The sequence below is a fragment of the Notamacropus eugenii genome, chromosome 5, assembly GCF_028372415.1.
Source record: "Notamacropus eugenii isolate mMacEug1 chromosome 5, mMacEug1.pri_v2, whole genome shotgun sequence".
Classification (NCBI taxonomy): Eukaryota; Metazoa; Chordata; class Mammalia; order Diprotodontia; family Macropodidae; genus Notamacropus; species Notamacropus eugenii.
This window is the reverse complement of record NC_092876.1, coordinates 460,903,926-460,928,094: the sequence shown is the minus strand read 5'-3', so window position 1 is coordinate 460,928,094 and position 24,169 is coordinate 460,903,926. Positions and strand designations below refer to the sequence as shown.

At 41.8% G+C, this 24,169-nt stretch overlaps 2 protein-coding genes across 9 annotated transcripts in view; one reads left to right on the top strand and one right to left on the bottom strand.

Annotated features, from left to right (window-relative positions):
* Positions 1-24,169, bottom strand: part of CMSS1 (cms1 ribosomal small subunit homolog) — a 414,416-nt gene that overhangs the window by 168,161 nt on the left and 222,086 nt on the right. For 2 of the 8 annotated variants that reach the window (XM_072615382.1, XM_072615376.1), the window contains exon 2: positions 12,168-12,218. The exons of 4 other annotated variants lie outside the window; for them this stretch is intronic. The gene's annotated coding sequence lies outside the window, so the exon portion shown is untranslated. Of the gene's footprint in view, positions 1-12,167; positions 12,219-12,355; positions 13,234-24,169 lie in introns of those variants that run through there. 2 more of the 8 variants (XM_072615375.1, XM_072615377.1) reach the window with 2 other exon arrangements.
* Positions 1-24,169, top strand: part of LOC140507271 (filamin A-interacting protein 1-like) — a 216,600-nt gene that overhangs the window by 101,313 nt on the left and 91,118 nt on the right. The gene's annotated exons all lie outside the window — the stretch shown is intronic.

Below are 24,169 nucleotides of genomic sequence, written 5' to 3'. Positions count from 1 at the left end.
CAGATCTGTTTACAAAAATGTCTTTTCTTCCTCTCCAGACCCTTTCAGCCTCACTCCTGCTTACAGATCTTCCACATTTAGTACATTACAGAGCTTTTCTTTCAGTCTGACTTCACTTTCAAGGAATTCTTCCATTAACTTTACGTTGCTTTAAGCTGTCCATCCAACGAGAAAACAATCTGTGGTTTCTGACTTCTCTGCGTGCCAATGGCTGCCATCCATGTTTGACTTTCAGACATACTGTCTTTTGGGAGCCAGGGTCTGTTTGCATAAAACCAGCCTGTTGTCATAGCATTGTGACAAGCATTATAGGAAAACAAGGAACAATGCTTCGTGGTGGGTCAGTGGGTAGAAATCATTAACTGCTACAAGGGTGACTGTGGCTTTGTGGGGGAGAGCATCACAGCACCATAAACGGGTGCGAGTAAGACTCGGGAGCCCCTTGGATGTTGCAGCTAGCTGGTATTCTATCCTTATCGGCAATCTTTATGTTTCTAAATGGCACCTCTAGCTCTTAGATAGCTAAGTGGTACCGTGGACAGAGTTAGACTAGGACTTAGGAAGACCTGAGTTCAAATCCCACCTTACTAGCTGTGAGACTAGTTAAGACATGAACTGGTCGTGTGACCCTGGGCAAGTCACTTAATCTTGGTTTGCCTCAGTTTCCTTTTCTTCTTCTCAGGGTAGCTGTGAGGACCAAATGAGATGACTTGAACATCTTAAACTTCTATATAAATGCTAGATATTATGATTCTTCCCCAAAAGCAAAGCTCTTCCCTCCCACCCCTCCACCCCCATTCAAACTCTAAACCATCTAAAGGCCATCATCTCAGCCAAAGGCAATGGAAGGCCAGGAAGGGATAGCTTCTGTAGCTGGTGCCTGCAGCAAGCAGTCAGGTTGCAAATGTGAAACCTAGAGCCAGATACATTACAAAGAGCACCTGAGGAGGCAATTTCTGTTTCAAAGCTGTCCTCCTCATGCTAGATGATGCAGGCTTTCCAGAACTTCTTTCTGTCCTTCTACAGTATATCTTCTTCTGGATAATTTCAAAGAGCTGTGAATAACTGAACGGAGGAAACAGATGGAGCCGTGTCTGGAAACAAACGGGACTCAGCGTTTAGGCCTACCATGGCATGGATGAACCGTGCCCGCAGCACTCAATTTCTTGCTAGCTGTTACACTGCTATACTCTTCCCTATGAGGCAGGGGTTTCTGAACCATTTGTATCATGGACCCCTCTGGCAGACTGGTGAAGTCTACAGATCTCAGGAAAAATGTTTATAAATAATTGAAGAAAATGCTCATTTCAGTTGAGAGTAAAAAAATGGAAGATGTAATAAAAATAAGGGTGTAATATTTTCCTTATCTGAATTCATGGATCTCCCTGTGAATCTGCAGCCCCTAGGGTCAGAGTGCTGGTCAATAAGGTAAGACAGAGAGGTTGTCATCAATCTTGTGATGGCTATTCACCTTCGTCTTGCCAACGGACATCAATGACTCTGGACGACAGAGGCTGTGACTTGGTGCAGCTCCACCTTACTCCAATCCAATTGGAGAACAAGTCAAGAAGATATCGCCCTCTTGAGGTCATTTCCCTTCAAGTGTGCTTCATGGTTTTCTGATCACCTCATGTGCATTTCTACGTCCTTCAGTCGTGTCGGCCTCTTACTGATCTTGTGGACCACAGCACACCAATGCTGTCCATGGTTTTCTTGGCAAAGATACTGGAGTGGTTTGCCGTTTCCTTCTCCAGTGGAATAAGGCAAACAGAGTTAATTAAGAGACTTGTCCAGGGTCACACGGCTAGTGTCTGAGGCCAGATGTAAACTCAGGTCTTCCTGACTCCAGGCCTAGCACTCTATCCACTAAGCCGACTAGCTACCTCATGGCCTGCATGTGCATGTGCAACTGGAGTATTTTCCAAAACTGTGTGATGAATATGCCTGTTCAGAAGATGTAGGTTAGAATAAACATGTTCCCAGGGTGAGTGAAACTAGAAGGAGAAAGGGGAAAACAAGTAAGGTAATGAAGAATGAACAATAGACTTGCTGTGGCATCAGCACGATGCGCTAAAGCTTGCACACAGAGTTTCAAGAAGTCAGTGTTACTTCCTGTCTAGGAAGGGACCTACTAATACTGCAGCTCAATTCAGCTATCCCTGAGGTTCCTCAAAGATTCAGTTCTTTTAGTACCATTTCTGAGGTTCTCATTCCTCTATGAGAAAGACCTCAAACATCAGGATCATAAACTAGATTGTGCAGCTGTGGACCCACTTTCCTAGAAAGGCCAGAAAGAGTCATCACCATTTCCCAGCAGAATTGTAGGATAATTAACTCCAAACTGGAAGGCATCTTTGAGGTCTGGGATCTGTTGTCAAATGTTTTAACAATGATCTCTCCAAAAAAAAAAAAAAGGAAGGGTATGACAAGTTGTAAAATTTGATCTGTTATCCACATTTTGTCCATCACTTTCTTTGCAGTTGTTTTCAGTTGTGTTCAACTCTTTGTGAACCCTTTTGGGGTTCTCTTGGCAAGGATACTGAAGTGGTTTGTCATTTCCTTCTCCAGCTCATTCTACAGATGAGGAAACTGAGACAAACAGGGGTAAATGACTTGCTCAGGATCACGCAGCTAGCAAGTGTCTGAGGCCAGACTGAACTCATAAAAATGAGTCTTCCTGACTCCAGGCTCTCTCCACTGTGCCACCCAGCTGCCTTGTCACTTTCTTGAGACTAGACAATCAACAAAACTATGAATACAGCACAAATTGGTAGCATTTACTGATTTCTGAAGTGTTAATGATCATACTGAAACTTCACAGCAGGAGCTGACTCCAGCACAAGCCTAAGTCCAGCCCCTCCTCAGTTTACAGGCCAGTGAGGTGAGACCGCTGCCTAGGGTGCAGGTGGTATTCCAGGTATTCTCTCCTCCAGGTCTGGCACATTATCCACTATGCCATGCTGACTTTGAGCAGGAGACTGGATGCAACCTTACAGCTTTCCTTCTACAGCACACCATGTTTCCCATTTTCTTACTAGCTGGTTCTGAGCTCCTATCCATGAAGTCCTGTAGTGTTTGGCAGCATCCGGGCACACCCAGAGCATAAAGCTAAGAGATGATGGGTGAACAGGCAAAGGACCCTCTCTCTGCCCTGGGAATATGAAACTTAAAATTTCTGTCACTGCTCAGAGTACTGGGAAGGTGTACCCAGCATTAGACACAAATCACTAAAACCCAAACAAACAAAACCTGGGACATCATCCGGAGGCCTGCTAAAAAGCTCCACTTTGCAAATCTTTCTTCCAGTTCTAGAGCCTACTGCTTAAGACATTCTCCCTGTTGCTTCTTTACTGTACCAGCTACCTCCTTGCTTTAGATTAGGGAAAAACATTCAGGAAGTTTTTTCTCTGATGAGGCTCCTTATTTCTGGTCTGGAATTGAACTCCTTGAAATTTCCTGATGAACTCTTTGGAGCCACTATCTGATGCTGAAGATTATATGACTTGGAAGACCAGAAATGATCTCAGGGAATCATATCTGAGGCAACAGGAACAAAAATGTTTGCTTTTTGCTAGTTTCATAGAGTCCAGAACATAAAGAGAACCCTGGCTTACCGCGACTAAAAATCTAGATCTTTAAAAAAAATATTGATTTATTTTTTTCAAAACAATCTTGTGATATCCTCCAATCACCTCCCTCTCCTCCAAACAGAATGCTATTTTTGGAACAGGGAAACAGCATTAACTAAGACAGCCACACTGACCACATCTGACACCAAGATGAGGGAGATACATTTTGTCAGCATCCTCCAGTGCCCACTGGCCACTGAACTGAGTTTAATGCTCAGGCATTTAATGTTACTTTTTTCTGCACTCTCTGGTCCTTATGTGTATCATTCCTTCGGTTTTGTTTACTGTTCTATGCGTTAGTTCATACAAGTCTTTCCCAGTTTCTTTGAATTCCTATTTGTGGATTCTTACAGCATAATCTTTTATCACAGTCATATAGAAGAATCTGTTCAGTCATTCCCTAAATTAGTGGGTGCTTCTCTTATTTCTAGTTTCCCACCCCCACCCCCATCACAAAAATCCCAGGATTTCGAATGTCTGTGGAGAGCAGCATTACTTCTTGTGCTTATTTGTGTCTGCACAGGTCTTGGTAACAGTTATACCACAAATAATGAGTGATCGAGGCAAGGCTGAGGGCTCAAGTCTCCAACTACCCACTGCTCTTCCAAACTCCCAGGGCCATAAGGAATTGTTATTCGTACACCTTGAAGGGAGTTGCATTTCTGACATGATGGATGAATTTACGAACCGTAGGCAAGGTAGCTCTATTGGAAGAATTTTTCTGTTGGCAGAGCCAGTTGTGTTGTGTAACATCCTCTCTGATGTTTCGTGACTCTGAGGGAATGTTTGAAGTCTCACTGGGGAACTTGTAAAGATTTTGGTGTTGAATTCTTGCCCATACGTTTGTCTTTTAGCAAAGAAAAGTCTCTTAGAAAAATGTTCTGATCTGGCTGGGAAAAAAAGGCATTTGATGGCTTCAAATATATATATATAACTATATATATATATATATATATAAAACAACCTAGAGAATTATAAAATAAATGAAGACAGAGTGATAAATGATAGAAAGAAAGATGTTAGGGAACTGAAAGCAAATTGCAAAAGCCAACAAACTGAAATTCAATTCTTCATGACTAAAAAAACTTTAATTGCAAGGCACGTGAATATAACAGGCAAATTCTTGCTTATGATAAGGTTTCTCAGGAAGTATGTAAAATTACAGGGTCATTCTGATTATGATGGAGTCAAGGGGAAGGTATATTACTCAGGAAATAAAATTACAAATATGGTAAAAATATTTCAAGCTATTTAAAAAAAAGCTGGCTTTTAAGTTCAAAGAAAACTCTTTACATAAACAACATAGACCTCACAGAATTCCTCCCATCAGTTCCAAGCGTATAGAAAATAAGATGGAAATGAATCATGCATCTACATGACAGGATGATGAAAAAATCCTATTGTTATGAAACTCGGTGATAACCGATTGAAATAAAAATGCAGTACTGCCTACGATGAATCATACATGCAAACACATATCGTGTTACCTCTGTATGTCTCTAAAGAGAAAACCTTAGCTATAAGATAGAAAGGTAGCCTATGACTGAACCTACAAGAGAACTTCAGACTCCACGAACTGATGATATGATCACAGGATCCTAGAATTTCTGAGATGGAATTTTCCATTCCATTTCCTTTTCCAGATGAGGCAAGTGAAGCCCATAGAGGTTAAGTGACTTCACCAAGGTCAGTCACAATGTGGTCCTCGCAAAGGACCATGAACCTACTATGTCTTCTTTTATACTGGAACTCTTTGCCCTAATCCCTTTTAGAAGGGAAGCCCAGTGTGTACACACACGCACACGCACACACACACATGCACACACACACATACACACACACACCCCATACCTAGCTCAGGATTCTTCATGGAGTACATATTTAACACATTTAAAAAAATAATTCAAAGTAGATCTGGGACTAGATATTTTTTGATATTATTTCAACATTTTGATGATATTACTGGCTCCCCCCCAAAATAACATAACATGCAAACGCTGTTAAGAGATTTTATGCTTAGGTATCGTGTCCTGGCCCATTGTTCTTTATACTACATGTTCAGAACTGGAAGGAATTTCAGAGTCCAATTCTTACCCAAATCATGAATCTCATCTATAATGTGTCCTTGTCCACTGGCAATGAACCCACCACTCCTTATTCCATTTCTGGAAAGCCCTAACTACCAGGGGAGCCGTGCTGATCCAATTCAGATGGCCAGAGGGAAGTAGTTTAGGCAAAAAGCTGAACAAGTTCCAGGCTCAGAGTCCTGGCTTCTCCCCTGAAAGGCTCTAATTAAACCATCGGCAAGTTTTGAACCAATGGGCAATAGATAAGTTAGGATGGCTTTTTTCCTGATATTTCATTCACTTTCTCTTTAATAGAAATAATAAGAAAATGGGGACCTTTCTAAATATTAACATCCCTCCAGGCCCCTTCCCTCCCAAACCACATTTTCACCATACGACACATAATTTGACCAGAGAGATGGATCCAAATGAGCATTTCTACAGCTCATGGTATTTAAATATGTCTTTCCCCCGAATTAACTCATGCCTGGGGTCTCAAACTACTGAATTTGAAAAACCTATAAAACTCTTATTAGAGCTCTCTATTACAGTGCACCAAAATATAGCCTAAACCTCTGGCAAAAACCAAAATGATCCTCAAGGTAGCTGTGAATTTTAACTGGATGATGACCTATTTCTAAAGCTTTCATTCTATGGCAAATTTTTGCTTACTATTTTTAGCCAGCAAATAAGTCTTGTGTCAGTACTGGGCAGTGTGGCCTAATGAATACTTGAGTACTAGTCAAGAGACTGGTCTGTTCCTGAACGTGTTGCTGAAAGCAGGAATAAGAAGGGTATGTTCCCTACTTTTCCATAACTTGGTAATTTACAGTAACATATAACCCAACCAGAAATCAGGAATGTAGGAGACTCATCCATCCCAAAAAGAGTTAGAAAAAAATGAAAAATTGAGGGGGAAAAACGTTTCTTAGTGGGCAAATTGGATTCCAAAGGCCTAGCTGCTAAAGCCGATGTATGTACTATGCTCACCACAGCGCCCCTTAGGTCCTGACTGATTCCATTTACTTTGAATTTATACAAATCTCTAATAAATCTGGTTTCCAAGTCCACAGCAACTTATAAACAGCAAGTTAGAAGCTGTTATAAGCAGTGCAAGGCAAGAAGTAACAGGTTCAGACAGCAAGACAAAAAAATGAAGCAAAACTACAAAGACAAGAATTTGAAAAGCAATGACTTTGGGGCCATTTAATGTAGTAGCAAACTTTAAAGGGCACAAGGCCTCTGTATAAATACAAAGAACCAAAAGGGCCAAGGATATCCACAGTCTTTGCTGCCTGGGATAGGCAAGAAAAGGAATTCTTGTCCATTTGGAGAACCTCAGAAGACGTAACATTGACTAAATGAATTCTGAACATTTATACTACACTAGGGGTACAAGTGCATCATGACATGCACTGCATACCTTCACACTGAACTTGTTACAGGTTGTTGTCCTGCCTAATACAACAACTAGGGCCGAACTAACCACTGGAGGAGGAGAGTGCCTGGAAGAAAAAGTCAGTGCCTTTAAGTGGAGAAAATCCACCTTAAGCTTTTTTATTGTTTTACTGGGCAAACTGGATCTGCCCACCTTTCTGACGGTACCTCAGCTATGCCGAAACGTTTAATTTGGCATGAAGAGGTTTACAAATTTCATCTCATTGGTCATCACAACTCTGGGCAGTAGATGCTACTATTATCCTCATTTTACAGTTGGGGAAAGTGAGGCAGACAGAAGGTAAGCTCAGGGACACACATCAATTGTGATCTTCCCCTGACTTCAAAGACTTCTATCCATTGTACCACCTAACGCATGTCTTTTGGGGAAAGATTCACACAAAGCATGGACTCTGGGGTCATAATTTTAGTGACAAACAAGCTGAGGAGGAAAATAAAAAAGAAGGTGGTGGAGTGGGAGATAGGATAAAAATTATTTTATTTTCATTCAAGTAACACCAGGCAAATACTGAAAGTGGCTGTCAAGTTACAGACTCTAAATCAATAGAAAGTTATGAAGGGCCCACAATGGATCGGCTTCCTAGCTGTTTCTGTCTAGGAGGCACTTTTTAGAATAAATGGGCTGAAGAGCTGTGACTGAAGTGCATCAAGAAATAGCCCATAAGAAAGTCAACTGAATGCAAACGACTACCCCCAAACAGCCTAAAATCAGGCAGCTGATTTTAACTATTTTAAAAAGAATATTCGAATGGGGGAGTCAGAGGACGTGGTTCAGTTCCTAGTCCTGATCCTTACGACACCTCTCCAGGCTTGTTTTCCATCTTGGGAAGCAGAAGGGATTGAAAGTCCTACGACTCTGGGCAACTCCTTTCATCTCTCTAGGCCTAAGTGTCTTCGTTTGTAAAACAGGGGAGGTTTGGACCAAGTCACCAAAGTGACAGGAGCCTAGGAACCGTCCCCCATTTCACCCCGCAGTATTTTCATCAGATTCCTAGACTTTTATTTTAAACTGAATTTTATATTCAATTCATTAAAACTAAGCTTTCTCATTTTTTTAAAACCAAGAACAAAACGGAATATTTTGCCAAGGGCATGGTGACTGACTCTTGCTCTATAGACCAGGTCCCCAGTTTCTAGAAGGTTTTGGTTTTTTCTTGGGGGTGTGGTCATTTTTCAAACTCTTCTTGACCCCATCGAGGGTTTTCTTGGCAAAGATACTAGTGCGGTTGGTCATTTCCTTCTCCAGCTCATGTTACAGATGAGGAAACTGAGCCAAACAGGGTTAAGTGACTCATTCAGGGTCCATCTCCAATCATCCTGATGTACATCTTGCCACTGGACCCAGAGGGATCTGGAGGAGAGAGTGAGGTTGTGACTTTGCACAGCCCTGCCTCACTTAAATCCAAGTCATAACATCTCCTCCCTGATGTCATGGTCCTCTTTGAGAATGAAGGATAAACAGCGACGACAGGGTCACACAGCTAGTAAGTATCTGAGGTCATATTCGAACTCAGATCCTCCATGCTCCAGGCCTGGAGCTCTATCCACTGCATCACCTAGCTGCCAAAATAAGGATTCTGTTGAAGCATATTTACTCTTCCTAGAAAAATCTTCATTCTTAACACCATGACTGTATTCATCTATTTTTTTGATAAGCTGTCTTGAAATCACACTAACGAGATCATCTTAATATCTTTATCAAGTACCCTAAGAGCTACTGTATCACTGTCCTTCCTCAAAGCACTGGATTCAACCTAACAGGCACTCTATAAATTTAATACCTGAACTTGCAACATAGCTTCTCTGTTTCTTTCTTTGGCGTCTGTGTGGACATTCTGTTTCCGAATGTATCACGAACCACCACGGCAAATAAAAATAAGAGCAAATGATGTATTTTAGGCAAGGACAGCAGAGTGCTGGACCTACAGTCAGAAGCCTCATCTTCATGAGTTCAAGTCTAGCTTCAGAAATCAGTTGTGTGACCCTGGGCAAGTCACTTAATCCTGTCTGCCTCAGTTTCCTCATCTGGGAAATGAGCTGGAGAAGGAAATGGCAAACCACTCCAGTATCCTTGCCAAGAAAACCCCCAAAATGGGGCCATGAGGAGTTGGACATAACCAAAAAACAGCTAAACAATACAATTCACTCTTTCCTGTTCCATGTATAATCGTGGATGTAAAAGAGAATGCCCCAATCAGTATTCCTGCTCCAGTAAAAGAACTCAGTTTAGTTACCATCTTACCTTCATAATTCAGAAAACCCCCCACTGCATGAAAAGTTGCCTTTTCTTCCCCATTTGGCCATAATGAAGCAACAAACTAGATCTACGTCTAATCAGCTTACAATAGTGAATATATCGTTTCAGTCCTTTCTACCCAGTGATGGTGAGATTGGATTGATGATCTCTGAGTGCTTTCCCACTTCACAGCTAAGTCCTTAAGCATAACATTTTTACACTGAATGCTTTTGTAAGGGTACAAGTGTGCCTATCTATAAAAAAAGAAGAAAGGCTTAAATAAATTGAAGTTTAGGTTGAATCTCATAGGACACAGCTAATACTATTTTATGGCTAGTACAGGAAGAGCAGGCTGGGAAATGTAGCACTGGCGGAAGAGTCGGAGTGGAACGTGTCCTTCGCTGCTCTATAGTATCAGCCAAGCCCCAGCTTCGGCTCTTCAATGGAACTGGCCTCACTTTGCAGAGCTCTGCTTTCATCCTAACCCTTTCGACTCAATACGTATAATTCAGCAGATCAATGAACAAACGTTTACGGAGCCGTTGCTGGAGAACTTGAAGCACCGGCTCCTATCCCAGTAAAGGTTTCTCAAATACCAATGTCGCCCATTAGGAAAACAATCTAATTTCCTTAAGGAAATGTAAAGGGGTAGAGAAAGACATGGGACTGAGCCCTAGGCCTGTTGTGTACTGAACGCATCGCATGATCAGGTAAGCCACTCCATCTTTTCAGGTTCGGTTTCTTCAGTTTTAAAAACGCTGTGAGGGAGGCAGTCATGCAAATCAAATGAGATACCAGAGGTCAAGAACTTTATATTGTATCTTAAAATGCTACAAAACTGTGAGTTGTGATTAATAATTAAACACAAAATGGTTCTGTTATAATAGCATGCTCGGTCATCTCTTTAATTGAGTTTTATCCCAGAAGTCCAACTGTCTTGGAATAAAAAAAAGGGGAGGCTCCTTGTCAATTAAGAAAAACAAACATTTAAAAACTTCTCCGTGGGCCAGATTAAAACCAACATGATAAAGGAGAGAGGGAGAAGGAGAAAAAAGGGGAAGAGAGATGGATGAAAAGGGGAGGGGAGAAAGGGAGGGAAGAGAGAGACGGATGGCCTGACACATTCTAGCTGTACGACCCTGGGCCAATCCTCTGATGTCTCAGGGCTCCAAGGTGACTCTCAGATACGCTGATGAACAGACGTCTACCTGCGCTGGTAGAAAGCATTTTGTAACTAGGTTCCTACGATGACAAAATTATGGATCGGAACCCAAATAAAATGTGAAATAGTCTAGATATCCATTGGTTACACATCAGCCATAAAATACGCAAGGTGGGGAAGACAGCATGTGTAATGGACTAGGGTCACAAGTTCTGCGTTCAAATGTCACTTCCTGCACTTACTAGCAATATGAATATCTTAATAAAGTGAAGAAAACATTTGTGTTTCCTTCCTTACATGATTATTATGAGAAAAGTCTTTGTAAACCATATATTTTCCACTCTATTGACGACCTCACTATGTCAAGGATCTGTAATTTTGCTGGTTTGGGAACTCGTTCCTCTGAAGCAGATTACAACTATTCTATATCTTCTTCCTAGAGAGTCACTTGAGGCTCAGAAGGGTTAATTAATTGGCCCATGGGAGCGGAGGTGGCAACTGTCAAGAGGCAAGAGCTGAATCCTGTATCTTCCTGGTTCAAGATTCTATCCACTAAACTATGACTGTTCTTTAATTGAAAAACTACGTTCAAAAACGTTATAAATGGTTAATGAATTATTAACAAATTGTAACTCAAAATATCAAATAGCTGCCAATATGGGACGTTGTTCATAAAACTAACAAGGTCCTTCCTGCCCCGCTCGCGTTTTTGTCAGGAAACTCTTTGAAAATTTGGAGAAACCAGTGGACCCCAAAGGATGAACAATAAATGTACAAAATACAGGAGTATGAAGAAATCTATTATTCCTAAGTAGTTATCAGAATGTGGTTTTTTTTAAAATTCACAGGTAACAGGTTAAGAATCTCCACTTTAGAATGTCAGAGTTTCACGACGCAGTTGAAAAGCACAGTTCCAAGGACTTCTTCTGTTGTATGCTTCATCATTTTTGATTTAATGTTAGCTATATACATCTACAGGATCAAAGGATTTGGAGACAGAAGGGACCCTGCTGAACCATTTGGGTTAGCCCTCTCATTTTGTATGAGAAAACAGACTAAGAGATTCAGTGCCTTCTCCGTGTTCACATGGGTAGTAACAGCAGGATTTGAGTTCAGGCCCTTTAATCCAAAATTAAGTTTTTCTTTTATCACACCAGGCTGCCTGTTACCTTTCCCTATCAGACTGCTAGCTCACTGAGGTTAAGGACTGTGTTACAGTCATCACAGTATCTCCCTCAATAAACCCTAGGGTTTACTGAGGTAAGTCAAACAATATAAAGAAATAATGCCATAAATAACAAATAATAATCAATAAGTAATAAAACAAATTGATTGAATAAACAACAGCGTAGGTTTAAAGTGGAGTTCTGCTGAAATATAATACCTCTTTCATTTTGTGAAGCTTTAAAAAGCAAACAACTCTAAGAAGTGTTTAAAAAATGGTGCTTTACCAACTTTCCTATCCAGATTATGCTGACTTGCATCTTGTGTGTTCCCCTTTCGCCCTCACGGCCTTTTTGGCCCACCAGGGTGAGAGGACTTCTGAGATCAGTTCTGTGGGAAACGCTGCTTGAGACAAAAGTTTACGGTATTTTATAAAAATAGCAGTACTTTACCAAATGGAAAATTCCTTCCAATTCAGAGCTACTCCAATCAAGTTGCCTTACCTAGAAACAAAGAGAAAGAAAAAACACAGTGAGAACCCAATACAGGCTTATACCTCCAGAACACGAAGGGCTCGAAAACAACATCGCACAGGTATCTTAACAACGGGTAGACGATCCAAGACAAACAGAAGCTTTACCATTGGAGGAAATAGTCATTTCTATAGAAGCAGTCATTAATGTCAGAAAGGAAACTGCAAGCAGTGAGCAAACAAGGAGGAGAGGAAGTCGTGTCTGATTCCAAATCACTTGGTTCACACGAACAACCAGGGTACGAGTGCAGATAAAATGTACTGGCCTCCAAATCAGGAAGACCTAAGTTCGAATCCTACCTCTGACACATAGTGGTTGTGTAAGGTCCAGAGCAAAAAATCTGAAAAAAAGGCTACCCTGTGGCAGTGTGTGAGATACCCCATTTCCATGACCTTCGGTTACCATCCTAAGGAGAGTGGTCTCGAAATACTGAAACTCCCAAATATCCATGTCTCCTTGTAGCTAGAGAAAAAAAGGATCTACTGTATGAAGAACTACTGTAATTTCCTCTGTTGCTTTTCTTTTTCCCTTGCCACTCAGATGTTTGCCTTGTTTGCTTTATATTAAAAAAAAACCCTTTCCCCCAGAGTGATTACTGATGGCCATGAAAGGTGCCAGATGAACAACCTCGGGAAATTAAGAATGTTCTCTGTCCGGGTGATGACAGTTTCTCATATGGCCCTTGCTTGTATAGTTTAGCTCTGACCCTGCCCTAATCTGCTGCCTGTGTCTGAGGCCCATGAATGGCCCTTGCCAACTTGCCAACAGGGCGGGCACGTCTTCTTCCTGTACTTAATTCTGTTATTGTTACTAGTGGTTCTGTGAACTCAGTGTAATCACTAAGAATATACCCATTTGAAAAACATTTATCAGCTGCCATTTTATTCCAGGATAACAGGACTGGGAACCGGATCACAATCAGGTGAATGCAAACAGAATTCATTTCATCTGATCAACCACAGTCATTAGGATTCACTATGCAAGAAGTGTTCATTCAAATATAGGGAGTGTCTCCAGACTGGTTTGTTTTTTTAAAAAATTCTTTCCCACTGTTCTACTTCGGTTAGTCTTAGGGCCATTTCATGGCCCATCCATACCTTTGGCAACGTGCAGGTAGGAGCAAAAAACTCCAAGACAGGCAATTCAGCTACAGCTACAATAAAATGAAGTGAACGTGGAGGCTCAAAGTATTGGTATATGTGCGATTTAGGGTTCTGTGGTAGTGAGCACTGTTAACACTGGCTCTAACGCTGAACTTGATTTCAACCTGTACCTTTTTCATCATGTAGTTCATGAGCAAAGGCCCACCCAGGGCTGGGCCCCCAGCAGTGGGAGATTTAAAAAATAATTCAAATCTTTAAAGGGATTACAATCTAACGGTGTAGAGGAGATCAACACAGAAAGAATTTGTGGATAATCAAATGTTCATACTCACTATTGTAGGACAAAGTAAATAACTTTACTTTCTCCAGTTGTTCAATGACGTGTGTATATGTATATATATATATATGTATATATATATATATATATATAATGTGAATATGCATGCACACACATATATGAAGAGAGAGAGGAGAGAGAGAGAGAGAGAGAGAGAGAGAGAGAGAGAGAGAGAGAGAGAGAGAGAGAGAGGATGAGAGCAAGTACTAGTATTTCTTGGTAATTTCTGAGGCTAAGAGATGTAGAATATCAACGACCGTAACAAACCCAAAGTAAAGATGAGGAAGAGGGTACCCCCGTCACAATTCGTAAAGAAATCATGGAAAAACATTTTTGTTTGGGATCTAGGAGATGGCTTTTTCCTCTCTGTTCTGCTTAGCTTTTATCAAATGAGTCCTTACAGCTCTGAAGCATTTGGCAGTGGCCCAACCACACTTGGTTGCTGGCAAATGACCTAATTGGGAATGAGGGGTGGAGCAGGCACCTGAGCCATCAAGAATTTCAAAGCAATGGAGAGGACTTTTCTCTCTCTTTCTCTCAGAAAATGACTCCTGGAATACAGTTTTATACTCTCGAAGTTAGAGAAGACACCAGCATCTATGGCAGTAAGAGCACATTGCAATTACATTAGCCGGTACCTCAGAGAGATGGAAAATGTTATCCCAATTCTGCAGCTGGGGGAGGACGCGCTGTTTATAGGACTGAGGAAAGGTGGGAAGGTGGAAACTAAATCCAACTCTTTGAATGACAAGGGACCAGCACAAAAACTTGTCATGTCACAAAAAACTTACAACAAGACCGTAGTTGGTACATCTTTCTAAAATGATAACAAATAAATATCTATTATCTCATTTGGGTCTCAACCCAACAACCTTTTAAGATGGGAAATGGAGGTATTAATTATTCTCTCCAACTTTTTTTGGCCCAGACTATGATTTTATCGGCATAAGGAGTTCCCAGTGAGAAACTACCAGCGTAGATTGTCATGTTTTGTTATAACTTCAGAGTTGTCTGGGAGGTAGCGGGGGGATTAAGAGGTGATATCACTTGCCTAGCTTTACACAACCAATAAGGGTAGTTAAGTGGCACAGTGGGTAGAGTGCTGGGCCTGGAGTCAGGAAGACTCTTCTTCCTGAGTTCAAATCTGGCCTCAGACACTTACTAGCTGTGTGACCCTGGGCAAGTCACTTAGCTGCTTACCTCAGTTTCCTCATCGGTAAAATGAACTCGAGAAGGAAATGGCAAACCACTCCAGTATATTTGCGAAGAAAATCCCAAATGGGATCATGAAGAGTTGGACACAAATGAAAACAGCTTAACAGCCACATGAGTAGGGTAGGACTTATCCTGATTCTGACGTTGACCATCCACCTGCTATGCCACACTGCTGTCTCTCATCCCCATTTTACAGATTAGGAAACTGGAGCTAACAGAAGTTAGGTCACCTGTCTCTTGTAAAGTCAGCATCAAAGGCAGGATGTGACTTTACCGTGTACTCATTCCTAGGTGACTTATGATTGAAGTCAAAGAAGCAATTCACATTCTTGTTCTCTTTCAAGCACCTCACTGCCATTGTGGAAGGCATATCATGATTTGCCTTTTTTTTTTTTTAAACACACTGGCAAAACCAGAAACAAAGTGAAATCAGCAAATTCTCTGGAAATACATGATTAACAAGGTTCTGCTGCATCTCTGGGACTATCACACAATGCAGATTTCCCCAGGATGTGACCTGTGTGTTCTCTTTTTGGCCCATCAGGATCCTAAGATTTAGGGCTGGAAAGGGCCTTATGGATGAACTCATCCAGCCCAGCATTTTCCACATTAGGAACTGGAGCCCCAGAGAGGAAAAATGACTTGCCTACACAGGTAGGTAAGTGGAAGACCCAAGATCTGAATCCGAATCTTTCAACTCTATGTCCGAGGCTTTCTTTCCCAGTCCTGGAAATACAAACCAAGTCTGTCTGTTTGGTAAATTCCAGAATCTGGGTGGGAAATCTCGATGAGACAAGATGGTAGCTTAAGGAGATGGTACAATCAAATGTCATGGAATTTTATGTGGAGGACTGGAAAGCAGACAATACCAGGAGACAGAAAACTCACCGCGGGCAAGTTAACCCTCTCTTTAGAGAGAGGATGGGAAACCTGCAGCCTCCAGGACACATGTGGTGCTCTAGGTCATGTGGCCCCTTCACAGAACAAATACTAAGATTCCCTAGGTTCCCCACCACTGCCGAGAGCCTCGATTTCCTCATCCCATCACACCGGATGGGATTAAGATGGTGGCTCAGCTTCTTCCTCCACCTCTACCATGGTGAGTTTCAAATACAAAGCATACATGTTCTGGGCCTCAAGGGACAGTCCTCTGATGAGCTAGAAGAAATACTGAAAAAGAGCAAAGACCCTCCAAGGAGCAGAATACCAAGGTCGCTGCTTCTTTTCTTTCCATTTCAAACATCTGCCAACAGAATCATGAATGCCAAGGACATGAGAAGTATAGAAAGCCAGTGAAAACTGCAGGCCACAAGATGGTGTAGACTTCACATGGAACACCAGTTACGAAGCTAAGAACACTCAGAAAACAGAATTATTTCTCCCAAGTATTGGACAAACTGGAGAGGACGGCAAAATCAAGTACTGGCTTTCAACATTTTTGGTGGTGCATGGTCAGATACGTCAGCTATAAATACTGATGATAGAAAGCATTTTATAAGATAAAGAAGGATTAACCTGAGTATTAATTTGCTTATTAAGGGCTTAGTAATCAAAATATCGAAGATCACATCCCATTGTCGTTGCTGAGTCATTTCAGTCCCATCTGACCTTTCATGACCCTCATTGGGAGTTTTCTTGGCAAATATACTGGAGTGGTGGGCCATTTCCTTCTCCACCTCATCTGACAGATGAACACACTGAGGCAAACAGGTTACGTGACTTCCCCAGGGTCACACAGCTAGGAAGGGTCTGTCTGAGGCCACAATTGAGTCTTCCTGACTCAAGGCCCAGTGATGTATACATGAAACCACTCAGCTGCTCCATGTACCATTTTGGACTCGTTTACTTTGACTACCTATAATTGTTTGTGCAATTATCTGATCCAAAGCAGTGTTAGCAGCACCTGTTCGGTTTTAGTTTCCTAACTGAGGTAGGAAACGCCAGAAGTTTCTAAGAAGGGTGTAACAATAATCTGAACATAATGACAGTCTTGGGGAAAAACACAAGTTGAGCTGACATGATTTGTCATCATTCCGGGATGAAAGATGATCACTTTTTCAGATTTGAAAGTCTATGATCCATATTTGTCTAGATCGGAACCTACTCCGTACTTTAGTTCAGTAAGTAGGCTCTTCCATGTACTGCATCCTTTGTGTTTTTGAGAAGGAAGGGTCCAGTGTAGGTCTAGGGCTTCGCTCCTGTTTTGAAATTTGCAATTTAGGTGGAAAGCAAAGATTATACAAGGTCATTGAAGGATCATAACACAGAATATAATTAAGAGAAGTGATAAAGTTTTGGAAAAGATCTGGGAGAATGTGGGGCTTGAGCAAGGCAAAGAGCTGTGACTCAACCACATTCTCTGTGCCCCCATGACTATAATGTTTGTCACACAATACACTTATAGCTACCTGAATTCTAGATTCACAAGGCCTAAGACTTCATTTTTCAGGTGTTCTTTGTTCTCAAAGAGAACCAAGGATGAGTATGATGTCTTGACTTGTGTGTGATTGGATTTAGGTGAGACAGAGCTGCACCAACTTCTCAGCCTCGCTCTCTTCTCCAGAATCACAGGAGTCTAGTGGTGAGGCAAAAGTCAAGACAAGTGGTGATGGCCCAGGGCGCATAAAGAGGTCTTGGCCTTTCTACATTAAAATTAGTTAAATGACGTGAAAATGAAATGAAAATGAATTAGAATTTCCCAGGTCTCGGTTTATTTTCACTCACTTTTCTTTCTTCAGCAAACAAGCCCAGTTTTAGTGCCTATCCAACAACTCTTCCCTTTTTTTGATCAATGATCTTCTATTTCCATCATGCTGAAAATTAGAGCCGGGAGCAAGAGCAAGGATGATTTGGAAAAGGGGAATGTCGCCAGAGAATTTCGGCATTTGGGCAGTAACTGGGTAATTAAGCTCTTGAAAGCCAAGGCGGTATGTAAATTTAATTTTGACATGGATGATGAAGAACAGAAGTGATTTGCAAAGATCGCAAGGCAAGTGAACTTCGAATGTTTGGAGAGGAGGGAGCTGAAGGCAGTGGAAAGAAGTGAAGCTGGGAGAGCCCAAAGGCTCAAACCCTAAATATTACTGCGCACTGTAGTTGTCCTGTAACCTTCCTCAGTGGTTTAACAACCGACTGAAAAACAGGACACACATTAAAGTTTAATCTGCATTACGAATATTTCCTCCAGCACTTTCTTAAGTTTTGTTGTCTGATCCTGCGGCAGATGGGAAGGGATGATTTTTATTTTTGTCTTTGTGTTACCATGATTGCATAATTAGACCTGGCACGCAGTAGGTGCTTAATAAACGCTTATTTACTAATGAGTTGATAGGGGCAGTGAGGTGGCACAGTAGATAGAATTCTAGGCCTGCAGTCAGGAAGACCTGAGTTTCAATCCAGCCCCAGATATTTGAACAAGTCATTTAACCCTCTGTTTGCCTCAGTTTCCTCACCTGGAAAATGGGGATAATAACGATACCTATCTTTCAGGATTGTTGTGAAAATCAATTGAGATAATAACTCTAAACGCCTTTTACATAATAAGCCCTGTACAAATGTCAGCTCGTAGTAGTGGCAGTATCACTGTCACTGCGGTAGCAGTAGTATGTAGTAGCGGTCATGACATGAGCTTAGGGAAGCTGCTTAACCTTCTCTGTGTCTTGGTTTCCTCATCTTTAAAATGAGCATGTATGTCTGAGGAAGTAGGAAAGGATGAATTCAAGGAGGTAAATGCTGATGCAAAGGTGCAGGAATGTGTTCTGGCAGGCTTGAAACTTGGTCCGGATGTAGACAGGTAGGAAACAAGATGCTCTATTTCTTAAAACGAGGATATGCTCATGTATTCAAAGCCTTAAGCTAGTCCTCTCTTATCCTTTCAGTCTTTTTACACCTTACTCCTGAACACACACACTTTGATCCAGAGCCACTGGCCTCCAGGCTCTTCCTCCAACAAGACCCTCTACCTTTGGCCTGCTGGCATTTTCTAAGTTTATTCCCAAACACTCTCCCTCTGCCCCTCCAACTACTACTGTCCTCTTCATCTTCAAGTCCCAACTAAAGTCCCACCCTCTGCAGGAAACTTTCCCTACCTCCTCTTAATACCAGGGCTTTCCCTCATTTAATTATTTTTTATTTATCTGGCAGATAGCTTGCTTTATGTACTGTGTGCATGCTGTCTCTTTCATTATATTATAAGCTTCTTGAGGGCAGGGGCTGTCTTTTGGCTCTTTTTGTATCCCTAGAGCTTAGCTCAGTGCCTAGCACATAGAAGGCCCTTAGTAAATGCTTACTAATTGACTAATAATATGGTCAGATGGGTTCAGACCCTGTGGAATGATCTGTATCACTATGAGCTGTGACAAACTGGAAAGAATAGGTTGCTTAAAGAGGTAGTGACTTATCCACTAGGTCTCCTAGTGAAGGCATGATATGATGAATACTTGGGTATGGTTTGAACTAAATGCCCCCTGAGGTTCCTTCCCATTCTTGGATTCTGAGACATATACACTCCTCTTTCCTTGAGTTCTCTAATCCTTGCTAATGTCCTTGGGTTCTGAGTTTGCAGACTGGGCCAGGGAGGGAAAAACTGTGTCTGCACATGTTGGGTGGTACCTGAATGAACTCTCTTAAAGGGCAGTGATAATCTGGGAAGCATATCTTTTATGTGGAATAAGAGCTGTAGAATCCAGCGTCCATATTTTGGTTAAAACCCCTACAGGATCTCCCTTTTTCATCTAAAACATATTCACATATGCAGACCATGGAGTATATACACTGGGGTATGTATGAATCCCAAGTAGCTGTCCACAGCCAGATGACAGAGACGAATGAAATGGGATCCACGTCTCCCCTGTCCTGGCTGTCTGGCCATGTAAGGGCGGCACGTTGTCTGAATTCAGTTCTTAGGGAGGGCATCATAGAAAGGTCCTTTCCCCTTCCATGAGTAAAAGCAGGACAGCTGTAGCATCTGCATTTGGGAGTTTGAATCAGCTGAAATGACAGATTTGATTTACCAGAGTATTTAAAATTTATTCTGACTAATGCCTCCCCTAAGATCTTACTTAAATGCCTCATAGTGCTAGAGAAGTGACTCTTGAATCTCAGAGGCTGAGTTAATCTGGTAGGATCGACTCAGATATGGGCCAAGACCCAAGTATGTCTATTATTTTTTTAAGGGTGAGCCTAGCTAAGTTTGGAGTTTATTGCCAGGTTGCTACAAATTCCTTAATATTTTGGCCTCTACCTCTAGAAGACCATCTATTAAGTGAGTGTCCCAAGGTACACTGCAAAATTAGAGTTCACACTGATGAAAGCCTTGAAGTATTGTTTAATATACAGGGCTAATTAATCTGGTCATCAAAATTTCATTTCAGAAGGAGTCAGTCCAACCATGCAGTTCCTTTTTGTAATGGTAGTTTAAGGTTCATGGCGAGTGGGGGGAAGAGTTGAAGATCGTCCTCACCTATTAATGGGCCTCAATACCTCTGGATAATTTCTATTGAGGCCCTGGGTCAGAGCCCTCTGGCTCTGAAAAGTGTATAAATACTCTGAGGTGAGGTTTTACTTTGGGGCTTACTCACTGGGAGTGTTTGCTTGACCAGAGGAGACTGTGGGCAGCTGCTAAGGAGCCCCCCACCTGCTTTGAAAATCCAGATGTTGGTGCTTCCCTCTCTGGTAACTATCTACGCATGTAATGGTCAGATAGCTGGATCTGTCTGTTGATCATGGTTTATGTATTGCTTATGGTCAGGCAGCTGAAAGTTCTGTCTGTTGGTCTTCATTTCTCTGTTTGCATTTCCCTTAAGTTCAGTGCTGACTCTTTCCCTGAACTAAGTGAATGACATATGTGCTTGATTAAAGTGAGTGTTGGCCCCTTTTAGAAAAGCACATCTAAGACCTTGTAGAGCAGGCAGGGCCTCCTGTTTGTGTGGGGGTCCTTGCCCATACATTCTTCTTTCCTGTCAGTTGTATACAATCCTACACATTCTAGCCAGCGTACTTGGTTGCAAGCTCCTTGAGGCCATGAATCCTTTACAAACCTAGAAAATGTTAGAATATATATTTTTTTAACTGTTGCATCTCCTCTCATGCCTTGACTAAAGCAGGCATTAATATCTACTAAATAGATAAAACAAAATAATTAATGAATGGTGGAGCATTGCCAGGAACATACAGAATTCTGGCCCATGCCTCCACCTTGGATCATTCATGTGGACGAAGGCCTGAATCACCAAATTGAGGGTTCAGCTCTTTGTGGGAAGACTCCAGACAATGAAGTTCACTAAAATGGAGGGAAGCAAGAATTCTCCCAGCACTGGGAGACAGACCAAAGGAAAGATCCACGCCTAGATGCACACAGGCCTGGTCTTCCACTCCCCGCTTTTCTTTACCATGTCACTTGTACTAGTACATTTACTGCTTCATAAACATGAAACTTCAAACAAAAGTGCTTCTAATCAGATTTGGCATGAAAAGGAGAGAAGCACAGGGTGAGGTAAGTGTGAGTCTACATTGCTGAATAACAGGGGATGGCAGGGCTTCAGCACATGAGTCACCCAGACACTAAGCAGTCCGCAGCTAGAGATAATTCTCAGGTAAACTTTGCAGGAGCCACGACGTCACTGCTCCTCGAACTTTCCTGCATCAATCATGTCACCCAACCCTGATGCAAGCCAACAAGAATGTCTGATTTGTAGACAGCAAAGAAATACTTGGAGAACACACACACAAGGGCAAGACAGGGAAGGCAAGAACGGCCGTAACTTAACCTCCCGTTGTTCTCTTTCATGTAAACAAGTTGAAGCACAAACTTGTGGGGTCATCTATCTGTGGAAAAGACTTAGGTTCTGCAAAGTTTAGCCACCTACGTTTCATGGTACGTCAGACACCTTCTGGCCTTTAAAACCATCTGCACAACACTCAGATCCTAGTTGAATGAGCCATTTTGAATCTCTTTCCTCAAATGCTGAAATGAGGTGACTCTCAAAGGTCCTTTCTAGGTGTATGATTCTGAAACCAGGTCTAGAGTACTTGAATGAGTCAATAAAGAATTTAGGCATAGTATCAGCTTTGGTCTTAATTATCTAGTTATTCAATCTAATGTTTGAAGTTTTTGTTTTTCCATCTGAAAAAAAGTATTTTCTTGACTTAAAAGGGAGTTTAACTTTTCTGACCAAGAAGAAATCGGTGGCTTCAGGGATGTTCATTTCTGCAGTTGGGGGAACACATTAAACTCCTTTATGAAGCTATAAACCAAAAATCCACCAATCAATATGAGTGACTGAGAAACCACTGTAGGATGGGGAGAAATAAAGAGTTGGAATGAGAAGTTCCATAGAGAATTTATAATCTAATAGGTTAAGGGAAGAATTCAGATAACATACATGTAAGCATGTGACTGAAACATAGATATTCACAATCATGTAGAGATATAGAAGCAAATTCTGAGAGAGACAGAAGGAAGATGGAATGGTATCCACCCCATACGGCTGCTTCCCACCTGGATGTGTCTCTCTGATGTCCAGAGATTGGCCTGCACCAGCACTCCCCCTGTCACCATGGGATTTGCTGTGAAATCTCCACAGACCTCAGAGTTTCCAATAATGTTTGGAAATTGTAGAGAAGTAGGTGGATCTGGTTGAAATCATCTAGAAAAACCCCACAACTTACAGTCCATAGCTTCATTTACTTGATAAGGTGTGTGGTTTTCTCTCCTTACCTCCCCACGAGTACATCTGAGGAGAGTATAAGAAAAATTCTAGTTCTTAAACCTGAATGATTGACGCAGCTTGGCAGCAGGCACTGGCCAAACTAACTTAGTTAGAGATACACACAGAGGTTTCAGCCTACACGTATTCTGAAGAGTGGTCGCTACTGCTGCCATTAGTTATTAGGCTAACTGGAAGGATGAAGTAAGGAATGGAAGGAAAAAGATAACCAGCTTGATTGGAGAATGGGGACCAATTAGACAGAGGCAACCAAGTGGTACAGTGGGGAATTGCTGGCCCAGGAGTCAGGAGGATCTGAATGCAAATCCAGCCTCAGACACTTTCTAGCTGTGTGACCCTGGGCAAGTCACTTAACCCTGTTTGCCTCAGTGTCCTCGTCAGTCAGATGAGCTGGAGAAGGAAATGGCAAACTACTCCAGTATCTTTGGCAAAAAAAAACACAAAAAAAACAAAAAAACCTCAAATGGGATCATGGAGAGTCTAACGTGACTGAAACAAGTGAACAAACAATGGCTTACTGATCCCTACCCCTTTTACCTTCCCAATAACTTAAAAAATACTACTAGCTACTCACTAAATGGAATAAAAGCTTTCTCAGGTCTTCCTAAAGTACCATCGACAGAAAAAACCAAAACCCACCACCACTAAACCCACGACTACCCACAAATATTCATGTTTAGTTCGTCTGATGTAATTTTGAAATTATCCATTAATCATCTAGTCCCTGAGAATCAATTAGATATACTATAGATAGACTATAAATTATCAGCATGAGACTGCATATGCAGAAGGAAAAAAAAAGACAAGTCATTTGGCTTTATATCTGTTTGAATTTGGACTTTTCACGTATATACAAAAGACTAAGTGGGGTAAGTGGAAGGAAGGGCAGGATGGGACAGCAGCTGGGGATTGGGAAAGAACGGGCCCTTTGGCCAAGTACTCCAGCATAGGACATGCTTCAGTTACTGAAAAACACGCTCAGTACCAAATAAATAGGTCAATCTATATCTGTAGTAAAAAACCTTCAGAAACTGTAAGAATCCCTTTTTAAAAAGTCATGCCAGAAACAGGAGTTTACAACTCATTTCCGACTCACGTAACTGCTTCAGTGGATCTGTGATCTCAGCGATGTGGCTGTTCCCTTCACTTTTCAAGATCACAACCTGCCTCTCCAAGCTTTTCCCACTCCAATCTGTCTTCCATCCAGTTGCCACGTCTGACCATGTCACAATTTACTCCAGTGGTTCCTTCCCTGTAAGCTCTAGGATCATGTGCAAAATCATCTCTGGTTGGCATTCCAAGCCCTTCATAACCTTTCCCCCTCTGGTCTTCTTTGGCTTACAATCTCCTGTGTACTCAATTCAGTGACACTGGTCTCCCTGCAGTGCCCCAGACACTATACTTCATCTCTCGGCTCTGAGCATCTTCTCTGGCTGTCCCTCATGCCTCCTGAAGGATGCCTCATCTCTGCCTCCTGGCTTTTCTTGAGTTCCTTCAAGTCCTAGCAGAAACCCTGCTTTCTACCCGAGACCTGTCCCA